This window comes from Aedes albopictus, chromosome 1 (assembly GCF_035046485.1).
Source record: "Aedes albopictus strain Foshan chromosome 1, AalbF5, whole genome shotgun sequence".
NCBI classification, from domain to species: Eukaryota; Metazoa; Arthropoda; class Insecta; order Diptera; family Culicidae; genus Aedes; species Aedes albopictus.
In genome coordinates, this window is record NC_085136.1 from 27,573,246 (window position 1) to 27,590,305 (window position 17,060).

At 38.5% G+C, this 17,060-nt stretch overlaps 1 long non-coding RNA gene across 1 annotated transcript; it reads right to left on the reverse strand.

The window, feature by feature from the left end:
* Positions 1-15,941: 15,941 nt before the first annotated feature.
* Positions 15,942-16,858, reverse strand: LOC134291835 (uncharacterized). The gene is made up of 3 exons (XR_009999305.1): positions 16,613-16,858; positions 16,290-16,543; positions 15,942-16,219 (listed from the first exon to the last, which is right to left on the reverse strand). It is a non-coding gene; the product is annotated as an uncharacterized LOC134291835 (long non-coding RNA).
* Positions 16,859-17,060: the final 202 nt, after the last annotated feature.

The window sequence follows — 17,060 nt, forward strand, 5'->3', positions numbered from 1 at the left end:
CAGACATCCAAGTCCAGTCCCGAAACTGTGTAAGGAATTTAATGTTGAACCATTCGTCATTGAAATCATTGCAATCATCAAAAATTTAAAAGCAGTTTTCTCGTTCAAAACAAAAGATTTTGCCATGAAAATGTATTCACTGCATTCCACATGAGGAATGGAATACAGTGAATATATTTTCATGGCCATTGTTTTGATTTACAGCGAAAAAACTGCTTTTCGTTTTCCGAAAAATGATGACGGATGCTTGAGCCTTAACAGCCATTTGAAATCGGCAACAAAAGTGGCAACAACGTGGCGCTGCAATCGGTTAATTTCCCATACTAATTTTATTCACCACTTGAAATGTTTCAATTCACCACTGACTGTGGCAATATGGTGTTTGGTGGCGTTAGTGTTTTCATCGTGTATTGGTTTGCAACCTTACTCAAGTGAAAATTCAAATGATTCAAATCCTGTCTGTTCTCTGTGCTCTAACGCATGCTTATAATTATCAGTGCATGGCTTAAAAGAAATGGGAGCACTGTCGCTTTCTGTCACTGCGGCTGGTGTAGCTAGAGTAAAATGTAAATAAAACGTAAGACGGGATTCAAGAAGTAAGGGACAATTCTTTTGAAATATTATTAAAAAATGATTGAAGCGCAAGAGTATCATCACCCATCCCAACTAACAATCACTCATTTTACAAGCACCTTTACGACGAATTGATTCAGCATGATGCTGAATAACATTTGGATAATTTTCAGGCACAACTTTTGTTCGGGTTTTGTTCACACAAATTTGGAGAAACTATAAAGCATAGTGTTGTGTACCAACTGAACTGTTTGTTGTTAAATCGTTTTACAACTATATAGTAAAGCTGTTATTCAGCATTAGCAAAAATGATTAAAAATAAAAAAATGCAAAAATTTTCAATTGCCACTAGAGTTTATGATTGGAACTTAATGCTGTGAACAAATATTGTGAAATAATAACTACACACACATTTACCTAAGCCCAGATTCGAACTCGAGACCCGTCGATTGCCAGCCGCATGTCTTCCTATCTGCGCCATCCAAGAGATGATGAATTGCTGCGCTCAAATCAAAACATAAACTTCCCGTGGTTCGATAATGATCAGACTTCGACTCCTATTCAGCAGTGGTGAATTAGCACAACATTATGGTTAACGACTGAACAACAGATTAATTCAGTTGTTGTTCAGTAAAAACCTCGGTAAAAACCACGTGTTTTTCATCATGTGCTCTGAGTCGAAGCATGATGAAACGAAAGCGCTTATTTGACTTGTGAAAAACACATTATACAGATACATGTGCTAATTTTTACATGAACTTAACAAGGAGCATAAAAAAGTCTTGTTAAACTATGTTGTAAAGGAATTACTGCGAGTCGAATAAAAATCTTATTAAACGCTTGAAAAGTGTTTTAAATTATCATTGTTAATACCAATACGAAAAGTCGAACATTAGCTATCTTTTCAATTGAAATAGCATTTGTACAGTAATGTGTACAGCATAATTTAGTTCAGCTATAATTACTATTAGAAAGCAACAATTCAGCATGCATGCTTGTTTGCGGCTGGCGATTGTTAGTTGGGGGGCCTGCAACTCTAAACTTTCTAGTGAATTTACTATTTGTATCATGACATTGTATGTTGCTCTCATACACTGAGGAGATTCTCCGTATAACTATTATGTGTGAAACTACATAATTTTTTGCAATTTGGCATCACCTTTAAAAACCATGTTCGGAAACATAAATTTTATCCAGCTTTTTACGCTGGCCATAAAACAACGAGGGGTGATTCAATATTGACATTTCTTGCCGACAGATTTTATGGCTCAATCTAGGGAGGCTGTGATTTAAAATTGTTTATTGAACTGTCAGAAATTTCCACTGTGTTTACCATGTTATTAGCAAATCCTTTCTTTGGTTTTTTTATCCACTTTTTGTAATTATTTCGTGAATCACATTTCTTCTTTATGATTTTAGGTACACGATCAATGGGATGGTGAATTTCAATCAAAATGATCCTTCTTGGACCCGAGTTAGCCGATGTTTTTATTACTTTATCCAAGTTCTACTCATGACGCGGGCCAGGAACTCAAAGCTGTATGATGAATCATTTTTAGACCGAACAGAATCCCTTTCCAACTCCCGGTGGAGTGATCCAAATTCCCCTGGAAACTTCTATCAAAACTCGCTTCAAAGTTCGCCAGTTTAACTTTTGCAATTTTTCAAAAACGTCCTCCGGATGATATACATTTTCTTCGGAAATTTGCTCCTCTCGCTGGTACCATAGGAAACAACCTCGACATTTCACCGTTTCTTATCAGAAAGACTGGTTTACAAATTTCAAGTTTCTGAAATTTAATGTGTGCTTTTGTATAGCGCTTACAGGAAATGGGAAATAATAGCTTCTAAATATTAGTCTGCTCTTAGTTCTACGTCATTTATTTGCTACGAAGCTATCTCTAGGTTTGGAGCTAGTCCGGAGACGGGCTTGTCGAGGAATGAAATTTCACGGTAGTATCAGTATCAGTACATAGATAATTAACTTGGTATTTCTTGGTTTAGTAACTGGACATGGTTCTAGCACAATAAGTACTCTGACTTAAATTCGTATAGGTATCATAATCTGGGTGTTGATTTTGCGCTAAGAAAAGACTCGTTGCTCCCCATAAGCATAAATCCGTTGGATGGTCCTTAAAAATATGTCGCCAGGGAGTCCGTAGCCAATCTCATGGCATCTCGCAAATAGAAGCCATTCCACCCAACTGCCAGCTACTGTCTTTTTAAACTGAAATGGTAAAAATTTAATGATAAATAGGAAAAACAAAGAAATTTTCAATTTCACAAAAACAAAAATCGGCATTGTTGACGTTCGATTGAAAATCTGAAACATCTTCAACACCACAAAGATTGCTTTGATCAAACCATAAAAATCAAAAGCGTCGGCAAGTATTGTCAAACAGGAGTGATTCAAAATTTATGGCACGCTAGCGTAAAAAGCTGGATAAATTTTATCTCAAATGAAATTTATTAGCGTGGTAAATCAAATTTATGTTTGAGGTTTATAACATTTATGCATAAGCGGTATATAACAATTATGTTTCAATTTTGCATAAAAATCATATATCTAACCATAAACAAACGAAAACAAACAATACCAACATAATATTTTTCTTTTATTGAAAGAAAATTAAAAGCAATCTACCGATTGTGCAGGATCCTCTTGTGATTCGTGTCCTCCTGCAGCTGCACGATCCAGTGGACGGGGCTTGGAAATTCCAGGTGTAGGTCTCGTAGCGAGACCAGGAAACATTTTTGTGTAGCTTAATCCCGAACCGAGTCCCGAACATCCTTTCGAATTGCCCTTCGAAAGGGAATCAAGTGTGCACGAAGCGGGATTTCTCCAATCGTTTCTGTCTCATATCCAATGTTTCTGTCTGGCTTGTAGTCTAGAGGTCCGGTCCGGTCAATTTGAGCAGCACTACGAAACACAGACTGCGCTATTCAAAATATATGACTTTTTATTTACGATGCAAGCTTACCTTCAGAATTCCGCAGGTCAATCAAAAGAAAGTGCTAAGGTTTTCGTGTCGTTTGAAAGTCCAGTGCGAGACTCGATGACGAATATGACGGCGGTCTTGATGGCCGTTAGAAACTGAATCGGCCAAAGTTAAAAATTATAAGTGAACAGATATAATTTTTAACTATAAGAAGAAACTTATATCTGTTATGTTTGACCAAACATAAGAGTTATGGTTAAGGTCCATACGCCTCATGAGTTACCTCTTCAAAGCTAAATAGTCTTGCATGATCATTATAGGCATAGAATTGAAAATAACGATCACAATGTCTTAAAAATTCTATAAAAAATAGCCTTATAAACTTAAAGTTTGGATTTTTATCAGTGAACAAAACGCGCAGCCAACTTCCAGTCGGCATTTCTGAATCATCGCATCGCAACGAATCAAGCACCACCTTTGCTGCTGTTTGTGTTAGTGAGATCGGAGAAACGTCAGAGTCCCGCCTGCTGATTGGCTGCGACGGCTCTGGCGACGGTTTCATCCGCGACGGATTCAGATCGTCGCGTTCGATAAGGGGGGAAACCGTCAATAGTATTTTATAGAATTTCTAGTTTCACCGAAAGTTTTGGATCTACAGTAGACGTTCGGTCGGTGCAAACGGTTTAACTGCAATGCTTTTTAACTGCAAGTCCGGTAAGTGCAACAATTTTGCAGTTATCGCACCGCCATCCGTCAAAATGGTGCGCCATGTTAGCCCAAATGAACAGTCGGATGAAGTTCGCGTTCATTTCACGTCAGTTGATGGTTTGTTGACACTGTCAGGCGTTGCAGTTATCGGATTTTCGTTCGCTAAGTGAAACGTAAACATGTTGCAGTTATCGAACGTCTACTGTAATGGGTAGTACGGAGATCGCAAGAAATGTCTTGGCCTATCTCGATGCGTGGAAAATTCAGGCAAGGAATCGCTCAAGAAATAATAAACTCTCTAAAATAAAAGCTCTCATTTTTGAGTAACGCCCATGCCGCACAAGGACTGTGTTGGAAACACACATTTTTTTAAATTGCTCGTACGCTCACATTTTTGCAAAATATGAATATTTTTCGGTATTTGAAGGTGGTTTATAAACCCAGTGAGGTTGCCATGTCGAAATTATTGCAAAATACATCCTCATGTGAGCGTAAGAGCAATTTAAAAAAAAATGTGTGTTTCCAACACAGTCATGTGCGGCATGGATGTTTACTAAAAATGTGCAGGCCGAACACATTTTTGAGCGTAGCCGTTTTTGCGTGAAGCGTCGCTTTCTTCCGGATCCTAGTACGGAGCTGAAACGAAATGTCAAATCAAATGGAGCTAGCTGTGTTAAATTTCTTGACCATTCCGGCAAAGATATCCGATTAACAAGATGGCCATGTGAGAGGGGTCCGCATATAAATCATAGGAAACATGCCTTTTTTGTGATTGTCCTGCCACGCAGGGGAACAATATAGAACTAAAAAGACATATGTAACAAGGCAAGCTAGGATTTTTCAAGAAGCAAAATGACAATTGGTTTGTTTTGAACCGGTTGAATTCTTTCGGAGATCCAAAAGAATTAATAAATACGATTGTGACAATGCAGGTTTGCTGGGATAAAATTGCCTCTGGCTACAAATCATCGTTATGAAGAGTTATTAATCCTCGAGCAGTCGCGTCTTCGGCCACCCTCAGCGACACCGCGCACACATTGTACCACAAGCGAGCTTTTTTGATGGTGCGTGTACTCAGTACACGACGCGACCGCTCCCCGGTTGAGTAATCAATCAGTGCAAATTTTCTATTTGAAAAAAGGTAGAAGATCTATTAAATTTGAAATCGGATGGCTCCAGGCGATGGTTGCAATCACTCGTATCCAGATGATGCCCGATTATTGAAGAAGTTCCATAAGCAAGGCTGATAGATTCTCTTCGAATGATTTCGAACAAAAATATCGGAAACGACGACGGAAATGGCGGAAATATTTACCTAATAAATCTGCTAGAATCACCACAATGATGATCGGCGACTGATTCCTTCAATACCTGGAACAAACTGTGATTTTGAAGTACAGATTATTGAATGATTGAATTTGATTCGAATAGTTTACGTATCGAGAAAAATAATAAAGATTTCAAATCTCACACATATCGAATAGCAAAATGAAAGCGTTTGCAACATTTATTTTCAGTTTTCCATTTCACATTTAAAGGAAATGTTTAGAGTATTAGGGATTTAAACTTCTGCGTTCTTGGGTAGTTCTGGATTTTATGGATTCATCAATTTCACAGGTGCTGCTCCTAGGTCACTCTTAAATAGGGTCCTAAAATGAAAAATATTTCCCCGGTTTTGCTGCATAACACGAAAGAGCATGCTTTTCTGATCTCAATAGTAATTTTTCCGAACTTAAACAATAACAGAATAGTTAATAAACTTGAAAATAAAATAATGATGAGCAGGTCTTGTTTGACATTCGAGGTCAACCTTGACGTAACGAAAGTGAAACGGCAGGTTGCAAAAGATACCACATTGGCTCACTTTTCACAATAAATGTTCCTGTTTGACATACACGGTAAACAAAATTTGCCCAAAATTTAGTGCTAAACAAGGAGTGTTGCAAAAATTATTAAAATTTTTGAAAATATATTTTATGGGCTTTATTTAATAGGAATACTTAAAAAATGAGTAAACATGTCGTTTTAATCAATGCTTGATCGAATTATGCAGAAATTGAGATAGGCCTTTAGGAGCCTATTGGGTTGTTTAGTGAATACAATATTGCTATTTTCTATATCCTAATCGAAAGAGCTCATTTTTCTGAGTATAACGTGATTTTATTGGATTCCAATACAGTAGACGTTCGGTCGGTGCAAACGGTTTAACTGCAATGCTTTTTAACTGCAAGTCCGGTAAGTGCAACAAATTTGCAGTTATCGCACCGCCAAACGTCAAACTGGTGCGCCAGGTTAGCCCAAACGAACAGTCGGATCACGTTCACGGTTATTTATTGGCGTTTGACAACTTGTTGACATTTGTCAGTCGTTGCAGTTATCGAATTTCGTTCGCTAAGTGAAACGTAAACATGTTGCAATTATCGAACGTCTACTGTACCTTTGTTTTGATGATTAAATTAACAAAACAGTTTTAATTTTCGTGGATAGAATGACAGTTCAATCGATAAAGTGACAGTTCGACCCGAACAAAAAATTTTCCCCATACAAACTTTAAATGCATTTTAAAAATAGTTCCTGGACTTCAAAAAATATGAAATTTTGGATTTCGACTAATTTTTGGGCGGAGAATCCGATAATAAAACAATCCGGATACCCCTAAAGAACCCAATTCAAGGTGTCAAGCGACCCGTGCCAAGGAATGAGTGATCGAGGGGGTGAAAAAGATACTCGATCTTTAACGGATCCTGTGGGGTACACTCAGAAATAAAAGTATACACGGAATTACTATTTTTTATGCATTTTGTATCCGCATCTCCCTCACTCTCTTTCTGTTTTCATGCTATCTGCCGTTTAGCCTGGGTTGAAGAGAAGTGTTTCATCAACCCAGGCGAAGCACCAGATAGCATGAAAACAGAAAGAGAGTGAGGGAGATGCGGATACAAAATGCATAAATAATAGTAATTCCGTGTATACTTTTATTTCTGAGTGTACATGGGCACCTTGTTGTTTTGTTTTGTCTGTATTAACGAGATTTTTAACCCTAGGCTAGTTCATCTCGGGACCCACTTTTTACTTCCCTTCCGAAGGAAGAACCCACATTTTGTGAATATGTCGGGAGTGGGATTCGATCCCAGGTCCTCGGCGTGATAGTCAAGTGTTCTAACCACCACACCAGGTCCGCTCCACCTGGGCACCCCCTACAGTAAGCTGTGCCTTACCGCGTTAATACAGGGCCCTGGCGTGATGGACCTTATTTCTGCGACTCGTGGGATGAACAATGAGCAAACATTCAAAAAATGAGAATAAATAGGGTACTGCAAGCACCTGATCTAACCTCACTTTGTGTGACAGTTCAGCGAGCTTGTTTACAGGGTGTTAGAATTTTTAACGAGCGGTGAAAATTAAATTTACGTTTTCCGTCTCGTAACCATTTCGCAATTTCTGAGGCATCAAAGGCCACATTAGAAGAAGGTGTTTTAAACAAAAGAATATAAGGAAAGAAGCAGTCAACATGGTGGAAGCAGACAGTCCAGACGAAGACGCCAACATCAGCCAGCTAATGAATCAGATGAGGACTAATTTCGAATCAGACAGCGATGATGCGAGTGATGCAGGTAGTGTTGAGTGCATGTTAGTTTCTTCTAATAACAGAATAAGTGATCCTTGTTTAGTAGAACTAACATTTGATGGTAAACAATTAAAAAAGGAAGTGGACTGTGGATCATCTGTTCCGGTTATCAGCAAACCCGCATAGTGATTTACAGTTTGTCTTAATCTCCAAACTGTACATCTCTTTTATCTGTTATTGTTAATGAATAACAAACAGTTGCTTTTATGTCGAAGAATATGAGATTCAACGCATTCAACTGTAAACCACGGTATATGCATTCCATACCAAGTGGTAACATCATATGATACTGTGCAGATATTGTTGAATGATATAGATATGGAAATTCGTAAGCAATGGTGGAAATATTCAATGACCATATGTGAAACTGTTTGTGGATATTCTATGAAACACACCTACACACATGCGTTTCACCATATGTTACTGATATTGAACAATAGCACAAACAGTTGCTCGCATCGGTATTCGTGAATCAATGAAAACGGTCAATGGCTGTAAAGACAATATAAAAAAAAAAGCAAAAATCAAAAAATTGGAAGCATCGAACCCAGATGGCAAATTTGTTCCGATCCCAGATTTGGACAAATATCTGCCGTAGTTAATCAGAACGTTGTACCAGAAGTAGCAGCTAACGTGCTGTTAGCGGTAAGTATTTTATCTTACGGAAAATAGTGTCCATTCAACCAAAGCTCACAGTAAATCTTTTCTCGTAGCCCAAACTGATTTTCACCGGAGGCGCTCATACATACATACCGGAGACCTCCTTCATCTGCTTCATTTGCGCCGAGATTTGCGCAACATCCGGATGCTCCAGCAACGAAGCATAAGTTCACCATCGGAAAACAAACGAAGTCGAAGAAGCAGCTGGACTCAATTTATGCCTAGGAGATGATGGAGTCTGTCACGGTGTTTTGAATAAAAGTGAATTCTGATCAAATTTGTTGCTTATTCCTCTTTTTATCTTACGGTAATAAAAGAAAATAACAGTTCAATATACTGTTTATAGGCACTATGGAGAACAATAAACCACTAGTTAGACATACATTACTCGTTTTTCTTCCAAATTTATGGTTAAACTGTTTTTTAATTTGCTATGCAATGCATTTTCTTAAAATCTGGATAATATATTGACCATATCCTTTACTGTATTGCGAAAATTTTGTTCGAGAAAACGAGTGATTTTATATGGTAACCAATCTTAACCGCCTATTCCACATACTGTAAATTGGCGGCTTACCATTTGACAAACTGGCAAATATGTACATGGAATAATAAGCTTACTGTAACCCACGAGAGTCTGAGAAATGGTTAAATGACATTTAGTAATGGTCATCTACTGTATGAGAAACGTTGCATTTACAGTTTGCGATTATGCGGGAAGCTCAATATTATTTAAATTTTGGGAAACCTTTGAGAGAATATAGCAGGAAATTGATAGTGGTAAACGGAGCAAAACTAAAAATAGAGGGAGAAACAAGTGTGCTGGTTAGATTCAATGGGATTGAATCACAATTGCAACTACTTGTCTTGGATTGCAGCAACCATTTCATACCACTTATGGGTAGAACATGGCTAGATGTATTCTTTGTAGACTGGAGATTTTTTTTTAATTCAATCAACGTGAATAATTTATCTTTGAAAAACTCGGACAATCGGACCACAGAGGTTCAAAACAAATATGGTAATGATAATTGAATTTTATTGGCTTTTCTCGGTGAACTTAATACTACTCACAGAAGGAGGGAGTAACGAAAGTAATGAAAGAAACGGTGGATAGAATCGCAAGTGTGCGACGAGAGAAATTGAATAGAAGTTGAAAATTAACAGAGGGCCATAATTGAACAACACAATCACAACGACGACCCCTTTGCCTAACGTCCTCGTGTTGAACGGCTTGGTACTAGTAGTTTGATGATGACTACCCAACTAACAATCACTCATTTTACAAGCACCTTTACGACGAATTGATTCAGCATGATGCTGAATAACATTTGGATAATTTTTGGGCACAACCTTTGTTCGGGTTTTGTTCACTCAAATTTGGAGAAACTATAAAGCATAGTGTTGTGTACCAACTGAACTGTTTGTTGTTAAATCGTTTTACAACTATATAGTAAAGCTGTTATTCAGCATTAGCAAAAATGATTAAAAATTAAAAAGATGCAAAATTTTTCAATTTCCACGAGAGTTTATGATTGGAACTTAATGCTGTGAACAAATATTGTGAAATAATAACTACACATAAATTTACCTAAATCCAGATTCGAACTCGAGACCCGTCGATTGCCAGCCGCATGCCTTCCTATCTGCGCCATCATAGAGATGATGAATTGCAGTGCTCAAATCAAAACATAAACTTCCCGTGGTTTAATAATGATCAGACTTCGACTCCTATTCAGCAGTGGTGAATTAGCACAACATTATGGTTAATGACTGAACAACAGATTAATTCAGCTGTTGTTCAGTAAAAAACACGTGTTTTTCATCATGTACTCTGAGTCGAAGTATGATGAAACGAAAGCGCTTATTTGACTTGTGAAAAACACATTATACAGATACCTGTCCTAATTTTGACATGAACTTAACAAGAAGCAGAAAAAAGTCTTGTTAAACGATGTTGTAAAGGAATTACTGTAAGTCTAATAAAAAACTTATTAAACGTTTGAAAAGTGGTTTGAATTATCATTGTTAAAACCAATACGAAAAGTTGAACATTGGCTACTTTTTCAATTGAAATAGCATTTGTACAGCAATGTGTACAGCATAATTTTAGTTCAGCTATAATTGCTATTGTAAAGCAACAATTCAACATGCATGCTTGTTTGCGGCTGGCGATTGTTAGTTGGGGGCTTTGCTTTCGGTTCTATCGTCGTACACTTGCGATTCTATCCACCGTTTCTTTCATTACTTTCGTTACTCCCTCCTTCTTTGAGTAGTATTAAGTTCACCGAGAAAAGCCAATAAAATCTGTCCTCTATCGTCGGGTCATATCAAATTATCGATCGAAATCACAGAAAGCTGAAAAAACTCAATAACTGTTGCTACTACTGCTGAAGTTAAGGTTGTTTACAATGGAGGATATATGCAGAAAGTGCTCCACTACTATCGATATGATGAATGATCTCTTCACTGTTTGTGAAGGAAGATGTGCTGCAAAGTTTCACGCATCTTGTGTCGGTGTGTGTGAGGACAGTGTATGTGCTCTAACTAACAACAATATTTGGATGTGCGATGATTGCATTAGCGAATATCGTCAAGCTAGGGATCGCTTGCCAATCTCGAAACCTGAAACGACCGGCCAATCCTCGATCGCAGCTGAGTTAACAGAAATAAAATCGCAAATTGCGGCAATCAACAGTGCCATGACTAATTTGACTTCTATAACAGCTTTCAATTCAACACACCGACACTCAACTCCAGATACATCACCAAAGCCGACGATCAATGCGCGTTCGTGTACCTCCTATTGTGCAGCTAGGCAGAGTAATGAAGACTGTTTTTCGCTGCTGCTAACAAACACCGATAGATGCGCCACAGAAAACGAAATTACCAGCTTGGTGTCGGAATCGCTTTGTGCTCCTCAACCCGAATGCATGAACGTAACCAAGTTAGTGCCAAATTGAAGAAACTGTGAGGATTTAGATTTTATTTCATTCAAAGTGGTTTTGCATGTTCGATGGAAAACCTTAGCAATGGATTCGTCTACCTGGCCCAAAGGTGTAAAATTTCGAGAGTTTATTTGTAGAAACAAGGATATATGGAAACCGACTTCTCTGAGAAATGTTACCGTGTAGTTACATGTAAATCGTATACGAATTAGTCATTGATAAATTGTGATCGAACTCATGTAGATTATTAAGTAATTTATATTGTATTGTTTGTCATCAGTTGTTGATTACGTTATTTGTTTTTGAGACGTGTAAATTAATGTGATATAAGTTGAAAACGATAATTTGTTGAAATCGTTGAATGCATTGATATTCGTTTTGTAATTTCTGTATGTTTGCCCTAGTTTTAAATATTAGGTAAGAAACCAGTCTGTACAGTTTAACTGAAGATGGAGTAATAAATAATAATAATAATAAAAATTCAATTATCATAAAGTCATGCGGTGATTAAACCTAGAAAGTAAAATCCAGTTGGCAAGAAAGAATGAAACTCGGTTCGAATAAGATCATTTGGACACAATAGGAGCATCCGAGATGAAAGCGCGAAAATCAAATAAGTAACGCTCGCTCGATATGAATCTCTGAACAAGTGTCACAGATCGATAGAACCGAAAGCAAAGCCGAACAACATTTAACAGATCACAATCACGATCTTTTTGCCTGTCTAGGGCTAGTAGTCATCATCAAACTACTAGTACCTAGCCGTTCAACACGAGGACGTTAGTCAAAGGGGTCGTCGTTGTGATTGTGTTGTTCAATTATGGCCGTCTGTTAATTTTCAACTTCTATTCAATTTCTCTCGTCGCACACTTGCGATTATATCCACCGTTTCTTTCATTACTTTCGTTACTCCCTCCTTCTTTGAGTAGTGTTAAGTTCACCGAGAAAAGCCAATAAAATTCAATTATCATAAAGTCATGCGGTGATTAAATCTAGAAAGTAAAATATGGTAATGTTTTTGTTAAAGATTTTTCAACGCCAATCAGAGGATTTGAAGCAGACTTGGTACTTAAGACTGATCAACCCATTTTTAAAACGGCATATGAAGTTCCATATCGGTTGAGGCAAAGAGTTATGGATTACTTGACTAAATTAGAAAATGAAAAAGTAATTACACCGATTAAAACAAGCGAATGGGCTTCGCCAGTTGTGGTAGTTATGAAAAAGAATAATGAGATTAGATTAGTGATTGATTGTAAAGTGTCCATAAACAAGGTTATAATCCCAAACACTTACCCTTTGCCAACAGCTCAGGATATTTTTGCGAGTTTAGGGAACGTTCATAAATTACGACCAACATTTGGGGGAGGGAGAGGGGTATCTAGGAAAGTGTGTCAGTACCTGTATAAGGTATAGGGAAATAGCGTGACAGAGACGGAAGGGGGGCTCTAAAAATCCCGAAAAACGATGGACGTAATAAATGAACCTTCCCTTAGCTGGCTGCAAAATGTTTTGCTCTCTAGATTTGGAGGGAGCCTATACGCAATTAGCCCTGTCTGATAGGTCAAGAAAGTTCATGGCAATCAACACTATTAAGGGCCTTTTCACATGTAATAGTCTCGGTTTGGCTGTGATATTATGGAGAGGCAATCCGTTCAGGTTCGCGTAGTGAATAAGACTGATATTTTTAAGGGGAGGTACCATATTCGGTGTATAAAACGTAGTTCAAAACATAGTCAACCAGTCGCGTACGATTTCCGTACGTCTTGGAGACGAAGGTTACTAAAAAGAAATAAGCAAGAAATTTGGGTGATGTTATGCCACAACAATCATGCTGTGTTTGGGTCGTACATTCCACCGGAAAAGAAACATGTGGTAACAATAACATCGAGTGTAACAGTTTTCTCTGGGACAACAAGTGCGGAACGCTGGAGAATTTCCTGGCTCCTGTAAAATTATCTGAAAGAATTCCAATAGAAATCGCTGAAGGAGTTTCTCTAGAAATCCTTGAAGTAGTTCAAACAAAAAAAAAATCTGCAAATAACTCTGAAAGCATCTTTAGAGAAATTTCTAGGTACATCTTTAGAAAATGTGATAGAAGGATTTTTTTCCATTTCTGAAGAAACCCCTGAAAAAAATTCTGATGGACACCTTAGAGGAAATCCTAGAGCTATCAATGAAGGAATACCCGGAGCATTCCCTGGAAGAATTCCTGTAGGAATTCCTGGGAGAATCCTTGGAGGAATTCCTGGAGTACTGCATGGAGAAACTCCTGAAGGAATTCCTGGAGGAATGCTCGGATGCATTCTCTGAGGAAGCCCTGAGGAACTTCCTGGAGAAATTCTAGGAAAATTGTCATGAAGAATTCTCGAAGGAATTCCTGGAGGAATTTCTGAAGAAATTTCTGGATGAATTGCTGGAGGAATCCCTGGATGAACTCCTGGAGAAATTCGGGGGGAATCACTGGCGGAATTTCTGAAAAAAAATCCCTCAAGGAATTCCTGGAGAAATGCCTGAAGGAATCTTTTTAATAATTCCTGAAGGAGTACCTGGAGGAATCCCCGGAGGAATTTCTGAAGGAATTCCTGGAGAAATCCTTAGAGGAATCCTTAGAGAAATTCCTGGGGGAATTTATGAAACAATCTTTGGAGGAATTGCTGGAGGAATCCCTGAAGAAATTCCTGGAGGAATAACTTGAGGAATGCCTGGAGGAATTCCTGGAGAATGGCCTGCTGGATTTCCAAGACGATTTACTGGAGAAATTCTTAGAGAAGGAATTCTTGAACGAATTCCTTCAAAAATCCCTAAAATCCTCACGAAATTCCTCGTGAGAAATTCTTGAATGAATGCCCGGAGGAATCCCTGAAGAACACCCTGGTGCAATTCCAGGAGAATTCCCTAGAGCATTCTTGGACGAATTCCTTGAGAAATGTCAGTATTGCTGGAGAAATGCTGGGAGCAAAACAATTTCTGGAAGAATTCCTTGGGGAATTCTTGGAATAATTCCTGGAAGAATGCTTGAAGGAATTCTTTTAGGCATCTCTGGAAGAATACCTGGAGGGATTCCTGGAGGGATTCCTGGAGGGATTCCTGGAGGGATTCTTGGAGAAATTTCTGAAGGTATTCCTGCAGGTGTTCCCGAAGAAATTCCTGACGGAATGCCTGAAGGAATTGTTGGAAAAAATCCTGGAGGAATTCATGAAGAATGGCCTTGACGATTTACTGAAGATTCAGTAAATCCTTAGAGAAATTTCTTTAAAAATCTTTGGAGAAATTGCTGGAGGTGTTCCTAAATGAATTTCAACAGGAATCCCTAGAAGATCTCTTGGAGGAATCCCTGGAGAAATTTTCAAATTAATCTCTTAAGGAATTCTTGGAGGATTTCTAGGACTATTTACTGGAGGAACGCCTGAACGAATTCTGTAGGACTTCTTAGATACCTAGAGAAATCTCTGGATGAATTCCAGGAGACATTTCTGGAGAAGAAATTCCTGAATGAATTCCTGGAGAAATCCCTAGAGGAATCCCTTGAGGAATCCCTAGAGGAACTATGGGAGGAACCCCTGGAAAATTTTCTGAATCAATCCAGGAGGAATTCATAATGGAATTTATGAAAGAATTCCTGGAAGGAATCCCTGAAGGTACTTGTGGAGCTTAGAATTATTGTGGACAAGCGGGTGCCCCAGGAAGTAACTTGTGTTTACACTTAGACGTTCGCGAAGTAGTGACGCGACGACATTTTGCGCGCCTACTAGATTGCTTGATGTGCATTAGGCAGACCATGTGGTACTAGCATGGATTGGAAGTCTAGTCGAATAACAATGCAGATTCTCTCTAAAATAAAAGCTCTCATTTTTGGGTAACTCCCATGCCGCACAGGGACTGTGTTGGAAACACACATTTTTTTAAATTGCTCGTACGCTCTCATTTTTGCAAAATACCAATTTTTTCGGTATTTGAAGGTGGTTTATAAACCCAGTGAGGTTGTCATGTCGAAATTATTGCAAAATACATGTTCATGTGAGCGCACGAGCAATTTAAAAAAATGTGTGTTTCCAACACAGTCATGTGCGGCATGGATGTTTACTAAAAATGTGCAGGCCGAACACATTTTTGAGCGTAGCCGTTTTTGCGTGTTCAGTACCATACAGAACTCTGCACGCTAAGGTCAGTTTACCCAAATATGGGTAAAGTTTACCCATAATCGTCGAAAAGTGCACATTCGCATTTTATGGGTAAAGGCACTGTACCCATATTTGGGTATGATGCGTCTACGATTAATATAGGTAATATTTACTCATATATGGGTTTTTAAATTTTGAGTAAACTTTACGCAAATTTGGGTAATAAAACGCTGTTTCAAAATTGCTAGGGAGAAGTTTTAAAAAAATCAGACACCAATTATTTCGGATAAAGACCACGAAGAAAACATGAAAAGAATGTTTTTTGTCTCGTTTATTTAAGGTAATGAGACCCATTTTAAGCAAAGATTTAGAGGGAATTCTCCCTTTTCGAAGGTGTTTGCCGAATACTTACTTCCTTTGCTATCGTCGCGGTGGATTGTTCCGCTTAGCTAGACGTCTAGTCAGAGGAAGGGATGTCGATGGGAATGCTTTTGTTCCGCTGGACTGGAGGTTGTTCCGTCGAACGAACCGGGGTAGGATCTTATTCGTAGGCGCTTCTGCTTCGGATGGTTATTCCGCTGTACCGGAATACATCGGGTAATTCTCTCGACGTTCGCAATCGGAAACGGGAATGCTGTTCTGCTGGAAGTTGAAAAAATAAGATTTAGCGGGTATTCTCCCTTTCCGGAGATGTTAGCTGATTACTTACTTCCTTGGCTGTCGTTGCGACAGACTGTTCCGCCTGGCTGGACGTTCTTATCAAAGGAAGAGATGTAGACCAGGATGATTTTGTTACGCCGGACAACAGAGGTTGTTCGAACTAAACTATCGGATAATTCCCTCGACGTTCGGAATCGAACACGGAAATGCTGCTGTTTCGCTGATGCGATCGACTTTTCGAATATGGTTCACTTCCAATTCGGCCTTGAATTCGGCTGGAATTCGCCGGAGAGTTGCCGACAGCTGAAAAGTTGAAAAATTAAATATTTAGCGGGAATTCTCCCTTTCCGGAGGTGTTTACTGAATACTTACTTTCTTGGCTATCGTCGCGACGGATTGTTCCGCCTGGCTGGACGTTCTAGTCAGAGGAGCAGATGTAGATGAGGATGCTCCGACGGACTGGAGGTTGTTCCGTTCCGTCAAACCGGGTGAATTCCTAGAACACAATTGCCTGGCCTGTGTATTCTTAGCACAACTTAAACTTAGCAGGACCAAACAATAAAAACTTAGCTTAAAAAACTTCGTCCGCAAAAAAAAAACACGTACCAAACGCGAGTGTTTCCGCTCAATGTTTATTTTTTCATCCAAATATGGGTAAATACAACTTACCCATATATGGGTAAAGTCACTTTGATTATAATATGAGTAAATATTACCTATATTTATCGGTATAATTTACCCATAAAATAGGTTATGCATACAAAACTTAAATATGGGTAAATGAACTACTCATTTATGGGTAAACTGATCTTAGCGTGTG